This window comes from Oncorhynchus kisutch, linkage group LG27 (genome assembly GCF_002021735.2).
Source record: "Oncorhynchus kisutch isolate 150728-3 linkage group LG27, Okis_V2, whole genome shotgun sequence".
Taxonomy (NCBI): domain Eukaryota; kingdom Metazoa; phylum Chordata; class Actinopteri; order Salmoniformes; family Salmonidae; genus Oncorhynchus; species Oncorhynchus kisutch.
Genome location: NC_034200.2, coordinates 20,413,558 through 20,431,219, shown reverse-complemented (window position 1 = coordinate 20,431,219; position 17,662 = coordinate 20,413,558). Strand labels below are relative to the sequence as shown.

Genomic DNA, 17,662 nt, shown 5'->3' with positions numbered 1-17,662 from the left:
TCACAATAACTTGGGTGAATTTTGGCCCATTCCTCCTGACAGAGCTGGTGTAACTGAGTCAGGTGTGTAGGCCTCCTTGCTCGCCCACGCTTTTTCAGTTCAGTCCACACATTTTCTATAGGATTGAGGTCAGGGCTTTGTGATGGCCACTCCAATACCTTGACTTTGTTGTCCTTAAACCATTTTGACATAACTTTGGAAGTATGCTTGGGGTCATTGTCCATTTGGAAGACCCATATGTGACCATGCTTTAACTTCCCGACTGATGTCTTGAGATGTTGCTTCAATACATCCACATAATTCTCCTACCCCATGATGCCATCTAGTTTGTGAAGTGCACCAGTCCCTCCTGCAGCAAAGCACCCCCACAACATGATGCTGCCACCTCCGTGCTTCACGGTTGGGATGGTGTTCTTCGGCTTGCAATCCTCCCCCTTTTTCCTCCAAACATAACGGTGGTCATTAATGGCCAAACAGTTCTATTTTTGTTTCATCAGACCAGAGGACATTTCTCCAAAAGTATGATCTTTGTCCCCATATGCAGTTGCAAACCGTTGTCTGGCTTTTTTATGGCGGTTTTGGAGCAGGGGCTTCTTCCTTGCTGAGCAGCCTTTCAAGTTAGGTCGATATAGGACTCGTTTTACTGTGGATATAGATACTTTTGTACCTGTTTCCTCCAGCATCTTCACAAGGTCCTTTGCTGCTGTTCGGGGATTGATTTGCACTTTTCGCACCAAAGTACGTTCATCTCTAGGAGACAGAACGCGTCTCCTTCCTGAGCGGTATGATGGCTGCGTGGTCCCATGGTGTTTATACTTGCGTACTATTCTTTGTACAGATTGAACGTGGTACCTTTAGGCGTTTGGAAATTACTCCCAAGGATGAACCAGGCTTGTGGAAGTCTACAAAAAAATTATGAGGTTCTGGCTGATTTCTTTTGATTTTCCCATGATGTCAAGCAAAGAGGCACTGAGTTTGAAGGTAGGCCTTGAAATACATCCACAGGTACACCTCCAATTGACTGAAATGATGTCAATTAGCCTATCAGAAGCTTCTAAAGCCATGACATAATTTTCTGGAATTGTCCAAGCTGTTTAAAGGCACAGTCTACTTAGTGTATGTAAACTTCTGACCCACTGGAATTGTGATACAGTGAATGATAAGTGAAATAATCGGTCTGTAAACAATTGTTGGAAAAATGACTTGTGTCAAGCACAAAGTAGATGTCCTAACCGACTTGCCAAAACTATAGTTTGTTAACAAGAAATGTGTGGAGTTGTTGAAACACTTAGGTTGGAGTCATTAAAACTAGTTTATGTAAACTTCCGACTTGAGCTCTATATGTCTGCAGTTACTTTGTCTTTACTCTACATACCTTATCCCTAGCTAGCCTTCATTATGTATCTCAACAGCGATATGAAACACAAACATCACTTTACCCTGGTATGTCCCTAGTGTGATGAATGTTTTCATTTTTTATTTTTTCAGCATCTTAGTAAAGATCAAAGCTGATTTAAACTGAAATGTGTAAATCCCTGTAGGATTGACAACACTTGTTTTTAAAAGATTATTCTCCACAATAACAACACAAATATTAATGAGATTAAAAAAACATATGTTAGAATAGAAGTACAACTTAATTTCTCTATTGCGTATTTAAAGAATCCTTCCACTGTACTCCAAAAATTATAAGCACTATATTCTGGGTTTCTAATGCTATAATGTTCAGCCTCGTGTACAAATATGTGGTGATTAGTCCGTGTCAGAGCAGCCTTTGGAGAGGGAGGCTAATGAAAAGAGATGTTTTAAGTCCAAACAATGGCTGAAGTCCTCTTTGATATCCACAGACCTGACTGCACTTCGTACTGGGAGACCGAGACAGACAGAGACACACTGAGAAGGGAAACGGGGAGGGAGAGAGAAGAGAAACGGGGAGGGAGAGAGAAGAGAAACGGGGAGGGAGAGAGAGAAGAGAAACGGGGAGGGAGAGAGAGAAGAGAAACGGGGAGGGAGAGAGAGAAGAGAAACGGGGAGGGAGAGAGAGAAGAGAAACGAGGAGGGGGAGAGAGAAGAGAAACGAGGAGGGGGAGAGAGAAGAGAAACGGGGAGGGAATAAGAGACCCCCCCCACCCAGCCCTACCTCTCCTCCCTTCCCCTAAAACACTCTGTTCCTCCAACAATCCAAACTGAGATAAATGTAGAATTAAAAAAGGAGAGGAAACAAGACTGGGACAGAGTGAAAAAGGAATAGTGTTCTAAAGGGTGATCAGTAATAAATAACGGAGTCGAGCCGTGGTTGTAATTTTCCACTTCACAACTCAAGTGACTTAAGGACAGCATTATGGTAAAGCACATTACAACAGTGAGCTAAAGGGAAGCGTGGCTAAAGGGTGGCCTTGACCTTATATACAGGGCAATAGTAATCACAGTCTCTTTCAATCCATAATAGACGGTTCATTAGGCTAAATCTACTACAACTGACACAAACAGCCAAAAGCCATCATGGCAACAACTTGGCAACCATTAAAAGGTATTGATTGATTTGGAAAGCGATAAAGTGTGGCTTTGGCTGTATTTACACAGTCAGCCCAATTCTGATCTTTTCCCCACTAATTGGTCTCCTGACCAATCAAATCAGCTCTGAAAAAAATCTGAATTGGGCTGCCTGTGTAGGCCTATGCCTTTGAGGCATAGGTGGGCTAACAGAAAAATCTACACTCCCCTACGTATTTATATGGACAGTGAAGCTAACACTTTAAATTGTCTCTATACTCCAGCATTTTGGATTTGAGATCAAATGTTTCATATGAGGCAACAGCACATAATGCAACTTTTTATTTGAGGGTATTTTCATACGTATCTGTTTTATCGTTTAGAAATGAAAGCACTTTATGTATCTAGTCCACCTATTTGAAGATGTTGTTAGTATTTCGACAAATTCACTTTGTATCTAAGTAGTGAAAAGGTTAACATATGGTCCGATATTCCTAGGACACAATGAGTCTACAAACTTGTGGGATGAATTTGAAGTTTGTTTTGGTTGTGCTTCTGATTATTTTGTGCCCAATAGGAATGAATGGTAAATTATGAATTGTTTCATTTTGGAATCACTTTTATTGTAAATAAGAAACATCTACATTAATGTGGATTATGAATAATGGATTATGGATTATGGATAATCATGAATGAATTGTGTATAATAATGATGAGTGAGAAAGTTAGAGGCACAAAGATCAACACGTTTATAGTCACAAGCTTGGTGTAATCATTGTGTGCTAGGAATATGGGACCATATACTACACTTTTGACTACTTTAATACACGTAAGTGAATTTGTCCAAATACTTATGACACAGTTAAATAAGAGGACTACTAGATACATAGTGCTTCAATTTCTAAATAGTAAAATAGATATGTATGAAAATAACCTCAAATAAAAGGTGACATTCTGTACTGTCGCCTCAGTGAAACATTTTTATCTTAAATCCAAAATGTTGGAGTATAGAGCCAAATTAAAAGTTTTAGCTTCACTGTCCAAATAAATACGTAGGGGGGTGTATGTGTGTCACAATCTTTGCGATACATCCCAGTCTGCCATTTAAATTGAGAACGCTGCAGACCAAAATACTTACTTATTAATTTGATCAAAAATGTGTCACTGTCTGTCTCTCATAACTGACAAATTTGTAGTACGTGACAAATGGTATTTCAGAAAAATCTACTTAAATCAAAACTCCTCCAGCACCTATGATGCATTGGTTCCTCTAGTCAGTGCAAGATTTTTCTTTGGAGTTTCAATTAGCCTTCACAGATAGGGCCAGCAGCAATACCACTAATCAGCAGTAAGACAGATTATTCAAAAAAAAAAATGTTATTTTACTAGGCAAGTCAGTTAAGAACAAATTCTTACTTACAATGATGGCCTAGGAACAGTGGGTTGGCTGCCTTGTTCAGGGGCAGAACATCGGGGATTCGATCTAGCAACCTTTCAGTTACTGGCCCAACACTCTGACCACTAGGCTACCTGCTGCCTATGAACATATAGGCTAAATGACTGAAAACCACTGGTTACTAATAACACAAACAATCTTTTTTATTACCAATGCTAATGTGGTCCATTTCGTGCAGCACTTAAATATTTAATGATAATAACAGCATTCTGCTAGTTTGAAATGTTAGATTTTTTTGTTGTTGTACTACTACAGCCTTTCATGGAATTGATGACCTAGGCCTATGTCCATTATCTTCCATCAACACAAGGAACTGAGGCGGGGGCTGGGGGCAGGGGCTGAGACAGACAGGCTATGATATCAATCTGCAGCTTTGAAGATTGGAATACAGCAACCTGCACCCAGACGACAACCCATTCAACACATTTCCCTTGAAGAAAAACAACGCTTATCATGCAAGCTTATCAGGTCAAACAATGGATGATTCAAATTGATAACAAATTGGGTGACACTGCTTTCAGAACCCTATCTCCCAGTCAACTATAAGTGGAATGTTTTCCTTGTATCGAGGACACGTTTGCCCACAGATGAATGGGAAACTTACCATATGACCACCACAACCCCTACCCTTGTAGCTTATATCTCCAACCACTGTCAAAATCATAACACAACCGGAGGTGGGGCAATTGGAAGGCAGATCTTTTGACTTTTGACCCTTTTTTCTCAATCACTTAACCATTTGAATTATATTTACAAAATGTATCAAATCATCCTGTCCATAAATAAGGCTCCCTCTCTTAGTAGGACTATGTGCCGAACCCATTGGAAAGTCATAGAATAGGCCAAGGCTTCTGTGATCCAGATAGGAACTACTACACTATCATTGTTGTTGATGACCCAGTGAGGGCCAATAGTCATTGTGTGGCCCTGGGGAGACAAACATCATATACATCTGACCACAGGATGTGTCCTATTGTATCTAAATAGAAATAATTTATCAGGGCTTATGAGGGTGATTTTTCCATAAAATCTATAGAATTTTGACCATGTGAGCTTCTCATCCCTTTACACACAAACAGGCCTGATGTAGAATATTGAACTATAAATGCCTAGCCTTACCTATAGGCCTGGGCAACCATTAACTCATTCATTCAATGATGTATATGGTTTCAACATGGCTTATACCTTCAACTTAACATCATCAATGTTATTATTCCTGAGTTTTGGAAACAAGTCTATATTTGTCTATTCTTTAAATATTCATGCCAGGAATTGCAGTCAAAACACGATCAAACGCCAAGCATCACATGCAAATAAAAAAAAGGAGGGCAATTTTATATGGAGTTGATCTAACTGAGGCAAGGCACCCTATTCAAATAGACAGAAATTATGCAGCTAGGCTACATTTGGTGATGAAAGACCTGCTAGTCATAGAATACCTAATAATGCATAGCCTAGAAATGTAAGAATGAATTAATCTTATTCATTGGCAGTCATCATCAGCTATGAAAATGAGACATTTAATCTCACCTTTCCACCTTATCTACAGCATTGCATTACAGACAAAAGAATGACGGTCATCTAATGCGATCTGATGTCGACCAGTATAATCTTATAAATATATCGTTCAAATTTAGGTCAATCGGAAAGTAATAGGGTGTTTTCTCAGAGCATCCCCGCTTTAGCTAGCGAATCGTCCTCAAATGGATTCCATTTTCAGTCCACAATCAATGCATGTTATAGCCCACAATAAATCTGAAATATTACACTTTCGGACCCTGGAAAAACATCTGGCAGAGTAACAAAGGGGTGAGAAATGTATGCAAAGGCAAGCCAGAGCTGGCGATTGTTCCTCCCTTCCCGAGACGACTGACAAATGCACCCGAATTGTTTGGAGTGTATGTATGACAGCTGGAAAAGCAACTGGAATGACATTGCGCTTACTGTAAAATATGCCGGGGAACCGCGTTGTTCTCGACTCCCCTCGATTGGTAACCAAAATTCAAACCATGTAAAATATGTAAAGCATTCCTTACGAATTGTCCGAAAACACACTTTACGCCCGACGTTGGTGTTGCCCGAAAAGACAGCATCCACCGAATGGCCAAGAGAGACCGCTATAGGTACGGGCAGTCTAGGGAGACCCGTTCACTGGGTTGTGCACTGTGCAGCAGAGAAGGCAGCGGCGCTTGCTCTCTCCAATGCTCCCTTGTCTTTAACATTCCCCTTGCTGTCAGACAACGTTGTGCTGTTTAGGTACGGGTACAGGCAACGACATCTCCTGGTGATGCAAGGATGAGCATCTCTTCTCTCCCCACATTTCAAGCCATCTGTAGCCTATGCTACACAGCCATCAAGTGAATAGGTATAATCTGACATGAGTTTAGTCTTCTCTTCTCAGGCCTGCTAGTTTTTACTTTTTGAAATAATTATTTCTGTATATATTGCTACTTTTAATTGAAATTATAAATTGGGGGTCAATTTAGCCCCATATGGAGGACATCTATTGAACCTATATGTGTCCATAAATACAATGGGATTGACAAATATATTTCTTACTTTTTTTATGTTCTACAAGTAAAACAAATGTCTATTTTCTTCTCCAGTCTTGTAGTCATCCCTCCATTTTCTCAACCTAGTTTAGGTGACATCATCTGTCCTGGGGCCCTTTTGGCATAGAGCAGCAACATGACTACTGTACAAACGTGGGCCAGTCGCCACATCACTTCCTCTGAGGCAAAAGGGCACACCACAGAGGCAGACGGCAAGATCAGTAATGTTAAACCATTTGTATTTGGGTCTGGGGGAGTGGATGTGGAGGTTTTGGAGGTTGATCAAAATTCGTACCACCCACTCACAATGTAACCCCCTTTGAAATAAATGTGCATTATGTAGAGGTTTGCTATTCCTTCAGCACACACTGTCAAGGTGAAACCACTGAATGGACAATTCACACACAGTAGCCTGGAGCGCACATGTTGCACCTGTTTTCCTAAGAAAAATCATTCATATAAAAGGTCATAAAAAAAGGTCAAACAAAAGGTCACATTAAATTCAAACAAAGGTACACATAGCATGCAGGGGACGCTTGGTGAAAACAATATCATATTTTAGCATTTTCTGTCATCTCTAAACGTGCAACATAAATACCAAAGCATGTTCAACAGCAAACGATGTTCATCAGTATTGTTGAAGGTACCTATCAAGATATAACATAATAATTCTACATGGAGGAAGAAGTCAGTCATTCTCTGGCTGCTGCTCATTGTTGTTATCAGTAGTGTGTCATCCTGTCCCTAGGGGTGAATAAGCACACCTGAGCTCACTCTCTTCTCTCAGGTATCACACACCATGCACCGCTCTTATAGCCCGACATACAGTGGGGGAAAAAAGTATTTAGTCAGCCACCAATTGTGCAAGTTCTCCCACTTAAAAAGATGAGAGGCCTGTAATTTTCATCATAGGTACACTTCAACTCTGACAGACAAAATGAGAAAAAAAAATATCCTGAAAATCACATTGTAGGATTTTCTTATGAATTTATTTGCAAATGATGGTGGAAAATAAGTATTTGGTCAATAACAAAAGTTTATCTCAATACTTTGTTATATACCCTTTGTTGGCAATGACAGAGGTCAAACATTTTCTGTAAGTCTTCACAAGGTTTTCACACACTGTTGCTGGTATTTTGGCCCATTCCTCCATGCAGATCTCCTCTAGAGCAGTGATGTTTTGGGGCTGTTGCTCGGCAACACGGACTTTCAACTCCCTCCAAAGATTTTCTATGGGGTTGAGATCTGGAGACTGGCTAGGCCACTCCAGGACCTTGAAATGCTTCTTACGAAGCCACACCTTTGTTTTGCCCGGGCGATGTGTTTGGGACCATTGTCATGCTGAAAGACCCAGCCACGTTTCATCTTCAATGCCCTTGCTGATGGAAGGAGGTTTTCACTCAAAAGCTCACGATACATGACCCCATTCATTCTTTCCTTTACACGGATCAGTCGTCCTGGTTCCTTTGCAGAAAAACAGCCCCAAAGCATGATGTTTCCACCCCGATGCTTCACAGTAGGTATGGTGTTCTTTGGGTGCAACTCAGCATTCTTTGTCCACCAAACACGACGAGTTGAGTTTTTACCAGAAAGTTATATTTTGGTTTCATCTGACCATATGACATTCTCCCAATCTTCTTCTGGATCATCCAAATGCTCTCTAGCAAACTTCAGACTGGCCTGGACATGTACTGGCTTAAGCAGGGGGACACGTCTGGCACTGCAGGATTTGAGTCCCTGGCGGCGTAGTGTGTTACTGTTGGTAGGCTTTGTTACTTTGGTCCCAGCTCTCTGCAGGTCATTCACTAGGTCCCCCCATGTGGTTCTGGGATTTTTGCTCACCATTCTTGTGGTGAGATCTTGTGGGGTGAGATCTTGTGTGGAGCCCCAGATAGAGGGAGATTATCAGTGGTCTTGTATGTCTTCCATTTCCTAATAATTGCTCCCACAGTTGATATCTTCAAACCAAGCTGCTTACCTATTGCAGATTCAGTCTTCCCAGCCTGGTGCAGGTCTACAATTTTATTTCTTGTGTCATTTGACAGCTCTTTGGTCTTGGCCATAGTGGAGTTTGGAGTGTGACTGTTTGAGGTTGTGGACAGGTGTCTTTTATACTGATAACAAGTTCAAACAGGTGCCATTAATACAGGTAACAAGTGGAGGACAGAGGAGCCTCTTAAAGAAGAAGTTACAGGTCTGTGAGACTTACTTATTTTCCACCATAATTTGCAAATAAATTCATTAAAAATCCTACAATGTGATTTTCTGGATTTTTTCTTCTCATTTTGTCTGTCATAGTTGAAGTGTACCTATGATGAAAATTACAGGCCTCATCTTTTTTAAGTGGGAGAACTTGCACAATTGGTGGCTGACTAAATACTTTTTTGCCCCACTGTAATTGCCAGTTGTGATTAAAGAAATACCCAAATAACGTTGTACCGTATGTTGTTCTGGTATGGAAAAAATGCTGCTGAGTTGAAAGGAGATCTGGCAGCAAATATAGGCTCTACCTTTTGATTTGTATCTCACTTGAGGTTGCAGTAGCATCATCAGTCACTTAGGATGCATGGGGAGGGTTCAGACAGTGTCAGAGGAGTAGCCTCTGATAAACCTTGACAGAGAAACAATAGAGACACACAGTCAGTGGACTCAGGAGAACAATACACAGTAAGAGGAAAAACTATTGCACGCACGAACGCATGCACGCACGCACACACACACACACACACACGCACAGCCGAATCTAAAGGTTAAATATTCCACCATCCATATCCCATAGTACACAACACGTCAAACAATCCAATTGCACACAAATGAGCATTGTGTGATAATTGCGTTCCTTGGTGAACCTTAGCAACAGAACAGCCCAGTAGACCATGCATGGGGTGGCGATGTCATGTGAGCCTTGCTCCCCCCTGCGCTAGCCTGGGGTGCGTTCCACATGGCACGCTATTCCCTAGTGCACTACTTTGACCAGGGACTATAGGGTTCCGGTAGAAAAAGTCATACACTACATAGGTAATAGGGTGCCATTTTGGACGCAGACCTGGTAGATGAAACCAGGCTGTAATCCCCAGCTGAGCCAGTCTCCCCGGCTCGGAGGCCTTCCCACCAAGAGGATAGCAAAGTCTGAGCCCAAGTGCTTCCGTTTTGGATCAATGTCCACTTTCTGGTGGATATAGAAAACTCATTCACACGTGACCTTGAAGAGAAGATTATAGGATGAAATGCCAGGGATTTAGCCCCCAATGCACATCCCAACCCAAACACAATCTTACTAAATCTATGAACGAGAGAGAGAGAGGCACCACTGCTCTATTGCATTGTAGCTCATCCTTTTACACAGGCAGCTTGAGTCACATTCAGAGAAATAAAAACAAAAGCATGTTTTCAAACATTCTGACAAATGTTAATGTATAGCCTCAAAAAGGTGTGCTGTAAATAAAAGATGGACACCGGAGGTGGTTATTGGTATTTTACAGTGGAGCGCTGCTATTGTATAGAGTGCTAAACTTAAGTTTCCCATCTCTGGGTTTCCCCAGTGCCCAGCTTGGCAGTAATGTGATGAAAAGCTATAATAAAACCCTACCTTGGTCATAATGTGCTGTACTGAAAAGCTGCATGGACAATATGCCACCATCTAGTGGGCTCATTGATTTCTGCAGGGATGACTGATTATCTCACCGTGTGTGTATATATGTATGTATGTGTATATATATATATATATATATATATATACACACATGGTGAGATAATCAGGCATCCCTGCAGAAATCAATGAGCCCACTAGATGGTGGCATATTGTCCATGCAGCTTTTCAGTATATATATATATATGTGTATATGTATATATATATATGTATATATATATATATATATGTATGTATGTATGTATGTGTATATATATATATATATATGCATATATGCATGCATGCATGTTGAGATAATCAGTCATCCCTGCAATAATCAATACACACACACACACACACGTGTGTATGTGTGTGTATATATATATATATACGTGTGTATATATATAACGTGTGTGTGTATGTATGTATGTATACATACATACATACATACATACAGTGGGGCAAAAAAGTATTTAGTCAGCCACCAATTGTGCAAGTTCTCCCACTTAAAAAGATGAGAGGCCTGTAATTTTCATCATAGGTACACTTCAACTATGACAGACAAAATGAGAAAAATGTTTCCAGAAAATCACATTGTAGGACTTTTAATGCATTTATTTGCAAATTATGGTGTAACAACAAGTATTTGTCACCTACAAACAAGCAAGATATCTGGCTCTCACAGACCTGTAACTTCTTCTTTAAGAGGCTCCTCTGTCCTCCACTTGTTACCTGTATTAATGGCACATGTTTGAACGTGTTATCAGTATAAAAGACACCTGTCCACAACCTCAAACAGTCACACTCCAAAAATGTGGATGATCCAGAAGAAGATTGGGAGAATGTCATATGGTCAGATGAAACCAAAATATAACTTTTTTGGTAAAAACTCAACTTGTCGTGTTTGGAGGACAAAGAATGCTGAGTTGCATCGAAAGAACACCATACCTGCTGTGAAGCATGGGGGTGGAAACATCATGCTTTGGGGCTGTTTTTCTGCAAAGGGACCAGGACGACTGATCCGTGTAAAGGAAAGAATTGATGGGGCCATGTATCGTGAGCTTTTGAGTGAAAACCTCCTTCCATCAGCAAGGGCATTGAAGATGAAACGTGGCTGGGTCTTTCAGCATGACAATGATCCCAAGCACACCGCCCGGGCAACGAAGGAGTGGCTTCGTAAGAAGCATTTCAAGGTCCTGGAGTGGCCTAGCCAGTCTCCAGATCTCAACCCCATAGAAAATCTTTGGAGGGAGTTGAAAGTCCGTGTTGCCCAGCAACAGCCCCAAAACATTACTGCTCTAGAGGAGATCTGCAAAATACCAGCAACAGTGTGTGAAAACCTTGTGAAGACTTACAGAAAACGTTTGACCTCTGTCATTGCCAACAAAGGGTATATAACAAAGTATTGAGAAACTTTTGTTATTGATCAAATACTTATTTTCCACCATAATTTGCAAATAAATTCATAAAAAATCCTATGATTTTCTGGATTTTTTTTCTCATTTTGTCTGTCATAGTTGAAGTGTACCTATGATGAAAATTACAGGCCTCTCTCATCTTTTTAAGTGGGAGAACTTGCACAATTGGTGGCTGACTAAATACTTTTTTCCCCCACTGTAAGTCTGATACAGGAGCAACGGATCCTGATAACGATCTGAGAGACCAGGCAAGAAGGGCATTCTATGCCCTCAAAAGGAACATCAAATTCGACATACCAATTCGGATCTGGCTAAAAATACTTGAATCAGTTATCGAACCCATTCCCTTTATGGTTGTGAGGTCTGGGGTCCGCTCACCAACCAAGAATTCACAAAATGGGACAAACACCAAATTGAGACACCAAATTGAGACTCTGCATGCAGAATTCTGCAAAAATATATCCTCAGTGTACAACGTAAAACACCAAATAATGCATGAGGAGCCGATTTAGGCCGATACCCGCTAATTATCCAAATCCAGAAAAGAGTCATTAAATTCTACAACCACCTAAAAGGAAGTGATTCACGAACCTTCCATAACAAAGCCATCACCTACAGAGAGATTAACCTGGGGAAGAGTCCCCTAAGCAATCTGGTCCTGGGGCTCTGTTCACAAACAGACTCCACAGAGCCCCAGGACAGCAACATGATTTAGACCCAACCATGAGAAAACAAATATATATTCATTTCCAATCTGTCAAATAATTAACAAAAAAAACAGAGCAAACTAGAATGCTATTTGGCCATAAACAGGAGAGTACACTGGTAGAATACCTGACCACTGTGACTGACCCAAACTTAAGGAAAGGTTTGACTATGTACAGACTCAGTGAGCATAGCCTTGCTATTGAGAGGCTGCTGTAGGCAGACCTGGCTCACAAGAGAAGACAGGCTATGTGCACACTGCCCAAAAAAATGAGGTGGAAACCGAGCTGCACTTCCTAACCTCCTGCCAAATGTACAGTTGAAGTCGGGAGTTTACATGTACCTTTTCCAAATGCATTTAAACTCAGTTTTTCACCATTCCTGACATTTAATCCTAGTAATAATTCCCTGTTTTAGGTCCGTTAGGATCACCACTTTATTTAAAGAATGTGAAATGTCAGAATAATAGTAGAGAATTATTTATTTCAGCTTTTTTTTTTTTTTATCACATTCCCAGTGGGTCAGAAGTTTCCCTGCACTCAATTAGTATTTGGTAGCATTGCCTTTAAATTCTTTAACTTGGGTCAAATGTTTCAGGTAACCTTCCATAAACTTCCCAAAATAAGTTGGGTGAATTTTGGCCCATTCCTCCTGACAGAGCTGGTGTAACTGAGTCAGGTTTGTAGGCCTCCTTGCTCGCACATGCTTTTTCAGTGGGATTGAGGCCATTTTCCCCCAACTTTGGAAGTATGCTTGGGGTCATTGTCCATTTGGAAGACACATTTGCGACCAAGCTTTAACTTCCCAACTGATGTCTTGAGATGTTGCTTCAATATATCCACATACTTTGTTTTCCTCAAGATGCCATCTATTTTGTGAAGTGCACCAGTCCCTCCTGCAGCAAAGCACCCCCACAACATGATGCTGCCACCCCTGTGCTTCACGGTTGGGATGGTGTTCTTCAGCTTGCAAGCCTTCCCCTTTTTCCTCCAAACATGACAATTATTATAGCCAAACAGTTCTATTTTTGTTTCATCAGACCAGATTACATTTCTCAAAAAAATACGATCTTTGTCCCCATCTGCAGTTGCAAACCATAGTCTGGCATTTTTCATGGCAGTTTTGGAGGAGTGGCTTCTTCCTTGCTGATTGGCCTTTCAAGTTATGTTGATATAGGACTCGTTTTACTGTGGATATAGATACTTTTGTACCTGTTTCCTCCAGCATCTTCACAAGGTCCTTTGCTGTTGTTCCGGGATTGCACTTTTCGCACCAAAGTACGTTCATCTCTAGGAGATAGAACGCGTCTCCTTCCTGAGCGGTATGACGGCTGCGTGGTCCCATGGTGTTTATACTTGTGCACTATTGTTTGTACAGATGAACATGGTACCTTCAGATGTTTGGAAATTGCTCCCAAGGATGAACCAGACTTGTGGAGGTCTACAATAATTTTTCTGAGGTCTTGGCTGATTTCTTTTGATTTTCCAATGATGTCAAGCAAAGAGGCACTGAGTTTGAAGGTAGGCCTTGAAGTATATCCACAGGTAAACCTCCAATTGACTCAAATGATGTCAATTAGCCTATCAGAAGCTTCTAACGCAATGACATCCTTTTCTGGAATTTTCCAAGCTGTTTCAAGGCACAGTCAATTTAGTGTATGTAAACTTCTGACCCACTGGAATTGTGATGCAGTGAATTATAAGTGAAATAATCTGTCTGTAAACAATTGTTGGAAAAGTTACTTGTGTCATGCACAAACTATAGTTTGTTAACAAGAAATTTGTGGAGTGGTTGAAAAATGAGTTTTAATGACTCCAACCTAAGTGTATGTAAACTTCTGACTTCAACTGTATGACCATATTAGAGACCCATATTTCCCTCAGATTACACAGATCCACAAATAATTCGAAAACAAACCCAATTTTGATAAACTCCCATATCTACTGGGTGAAATACCAGTGTGCCATTACAGCAGCAATATTTGTGACCTGTTGTCACAAGAAAAGGGTAACCAGTGAAGAACAAACACCATTGTAAATACAACTCATATTTATGTTGATTTATTTTCCATTTTGTACTTTTTGCACATCGTTACATGTGTAATGTCTTTATTCAACTGGAACTTCTGTGAGTGTAATGTTTACTGTTGATGATTTAACTTTTGTATATTATCTATTTCACTTGCTTTGGCATTGTTAACATATGTTTCCCATGCCAATAAAGCCCTTTGAATTGAATATAGGAGGCAGAAGATTCGTTTGTTTTTGATTCGGCTGTGATGCTCCAAAATCTCATCCCTTTTGTTCGCCCTATCCAATGATCTTGTGGATGTGCGTTAGGATGGTGTTTATTGGTCAGAGCAGCAGAAAACCTGTCAATCAAGGAATGTAAGGCAACGATGCTGGGGCTTTACATGTATAGTATTGATGCGCGTACAATAACCGTACGTCGTATGTAAAGGCAATAGGCTATAAACCGATGTGAGTAGGCTATCTAAATCCAGATATTTACCTAGAGCGTAAATAATCCTGTGGGGTTTTGTAGATGATGCGCGTCGCGTACGGTCAATGTGATTCCTTTGTAGGCCCACTAGACTAGATTCCCTTTGTCACTCGCTCAAAAATGTGGCACGGATTTTACAGTCGTAGGATGACAGATTACTCAAGGTAAGATCCTGATATCGGACTAACAACGAGCATGTCACCGCATGTATTGCACTGTTTTTCAAGGAAATTATGGGCATTAGATATGCTGATCAGGGCCCGGTTTCCCAAAAGCATATTTCATTGGCGACCCGTCATTCAGTGCAGGTGGGGCAGAGACCCTAATTTTGATTTATTTATTTATTTAGGCATCGATGTGTCACATATCAGTTTGCAACCATGTAAAAAAAAATGGAGTTAATAAAGCCGCATGCAAACATGGTCTCAGTTTTTGCTTTTCTTAAGGAATCACCAAAATGCAAGTGTTTCAGACTAGCTCAGTTCTTTCTTTGGTGGTGGGGCAGCCAGCGGAAAATACAGAGCGTAGTGGTTAGGATAAAAGCTCTGCTGTTGGGACAGCTTCATATAGGCCCTAACAGTTTGTGGGCAACGTTTGTCACCGTTATAGTTTAATTAATGTATTGTTTAGTGCTGTGTTATGTAGCTGCTTTGCTGGCAAGTATCAAAACAAATGGGGGGGGGAGTTTGCCCAACCAAGATTTACATTCCAAAATCGCTATAAAAAAACATCTTAGAACCTTAGGATCCTATGGGTCTAACAATGAATTTAGCCAATCTAATGGGGAAATTGGCCTTAAGATGCTTTTGGGAAACCAGGTTCAGGTCTGCTGTTTGGAGCCATCCTTTGAGGAACCATGATGGACAAAAGATGTGTATGATCTGCTATACAGGCTGAATAATGTGTGCATTGAGTGCATCCTATATGGTTGACTGAAAAGTGTTATAGTGATCTAATTTCAATTTAATTGTCTATTTTGAATTGGATTTAATTGTAAAATTCACCCACAGATCATCACAAAATGAGTGACACCTTTATTTCCACAGCAAAGGTTTTCAGTCCAATCAATAAAACTCATGCAAACTTTCTGAACTCCATCCCAATGATCCAGCTATGATTGGTGAAGGCCTAGCAACATATACATCTTTGAAGCTATTATAATGAAATATATATTGTTGATTGTAATGATATTCAGGTCAATGTACAGTACATATTTTGACTACTATTTCTTCAGTGTTGTGAAAGCCACTCCTGAAACAAGTGTCAATGTGCACATGTGTCAGCGATGACCGAAGTTGAAGTGACGTATGCAGACTTCATAGCCTCCGGTAGAACTGGACGAAGGAATGCCCTGCATGATATCCTCCAAAGCCCCACTGACCCAAACGCCAGCGATCTCCCCCTGAGCCTATCTCAACTCAACATCAATCCAACCGGTGAGATCTTCATTCAAATGATCCTGTTTCATGGGCTGTGTTATTATAGTGTTTTTGTTTTGACCAGGGCCTACCTGAGTCCATATAGTGCACTACTTCTGACCCAGATGCAGTATGGCCCTTGGTCAAACGTAGTGCACTATATAGGGAATGGGATGCCATTTGAGACGTAGCCATGATGTTTCAATACTAAGAGCTATCATTATTGTATTTACTGTAGCTGTCACTGTGTTGCAGCATGAAGATAACATATTCTTTACATTTTCCATATTCTTTATATTGGAGCAGGAGCTGACATGGAAGAAAGTCAGGAATCGTCCACAAACGCTCTGCCACAGTCAGGGCAGAAGAATCGGGGAAACTTTCAGGCCTAAACACTGAGTTGGGCCTGCACTCACCACCACAGTCTCCCAAAGTCACACAAACGGTGTAGTTTTGAAAGTAAACGGGAAATCATTAAACTGTGTAGAATTCGACGCCCTTGGCTGGGTGAGACACCTGTTTTTAATATGGAGATTGGGCCAAACATCCCCGTATTTAACAATGGATTAGGGCTAAAGCCAGACTGAGGTTGGCAAATAGTGATTTAAGTAATATTTCAGGATCCATCTAACTTATTAGAGGATGCAAGGAACTGCAAAGAGCATATAAAGATCGGTTATAATGGTGCTGGTTGACAGTGGGTTTCCAGGTAGAAACTACAGGTGGACTACAGTTTGTGGTTAGTATGGTGACTGAAAGGATTTGAGCATTTTGATCTCATACTTCCTTCAGAAACATCCAGACACCACCCAATTTTTTTAATCGTATATGTTATACAGTATACGTCATTGATCACAGGTTTTCATTAAACAACACCACTACCTTGGATATCGGCATTATTTACAGAATAGATTACACTAGGTCTGTCAACATCTTAATTTGCGCAGTGTTTCTTTAAAAATGCACGTACACTATTTTATACTTTTTGTATGCTTTGTTTGGGGTTGTAGTTTACACCTGAGACTGTATCACTATTGCTGCCGACCACAGATGTAGCAACCAGAACTTTAAGATACACTTTTTTAATTCCAAGTTAGTTTAACATTTTGCAGTGCTGTTGTTGAAGCCAAGCACCACTAAAGTGGGTGTGTATGTGTAATAAATGCTTACCAAATGATATGATGGCGTTATGCACCAGGGTTGGGGTCAATTCCATTTCAATCTATTCAGACAGTAAATCAAATTCCAATCGTTTTTTGTTTGTTTTTTTCTTCCTAATTTCGTGGTATCCAATTGTCTCATCGCTGCAACTCCCTTACGGACTCGGCAGAGGCGAAGGTCGAGAGCCGTGCGTCCTTGTGTCAAGAAGCTACACTGCTTCTTGACACAATGCCCACCTAAAGCGGAAGCCAGCAGCACCAACACCATACACTTGGCAACCGTGTCAGCGCGCACTACGCCCGGCCCGCCACAGGAGTCGCTAGTGCGTG

At 40.8% G+C, this 17,662-nt stretch overlaps 1 protein-coding gene and 1 long non-coding RNA gene across 2 annotated transcripts in view; one reads left to right on the top strand and one right to left on the bottom strand.

Annotated features, from left to right (window-relative positions):
* Positions 1-6,176, bottom strand: part of LOC109872260 (catenin delta-2-like) — a 101,393-nt gene extending 95,217 nt beyond the window's left edge. Inside the window, exon 1 of the mRNA XM_031806940.1 lies at positions 5,894-6,176. The gene's annotated coding sequence lies outside the window, so the exon portion shown is untranslated. The remainder of the gene's footprint in view (positions 1-5,893) is intronic.
* An 8,437-nt stretch (positions 6,177-14,613) lies between these two features.
* On the top strand, positions 14,614-17,324 carry LOC109872323 (uncharacterized). Its single transcript, XR_002252439.2, has 3 exons — positions 14,614-14,918; positions 15,989-16,190; positions 16,479-17,324. It is a non-coding gene; the product is annotated as an uncharacterized LOC109872323 (long non-coding RNA).
* Positions 17,325-17,662: the final 338 nt, after the last annotated feature.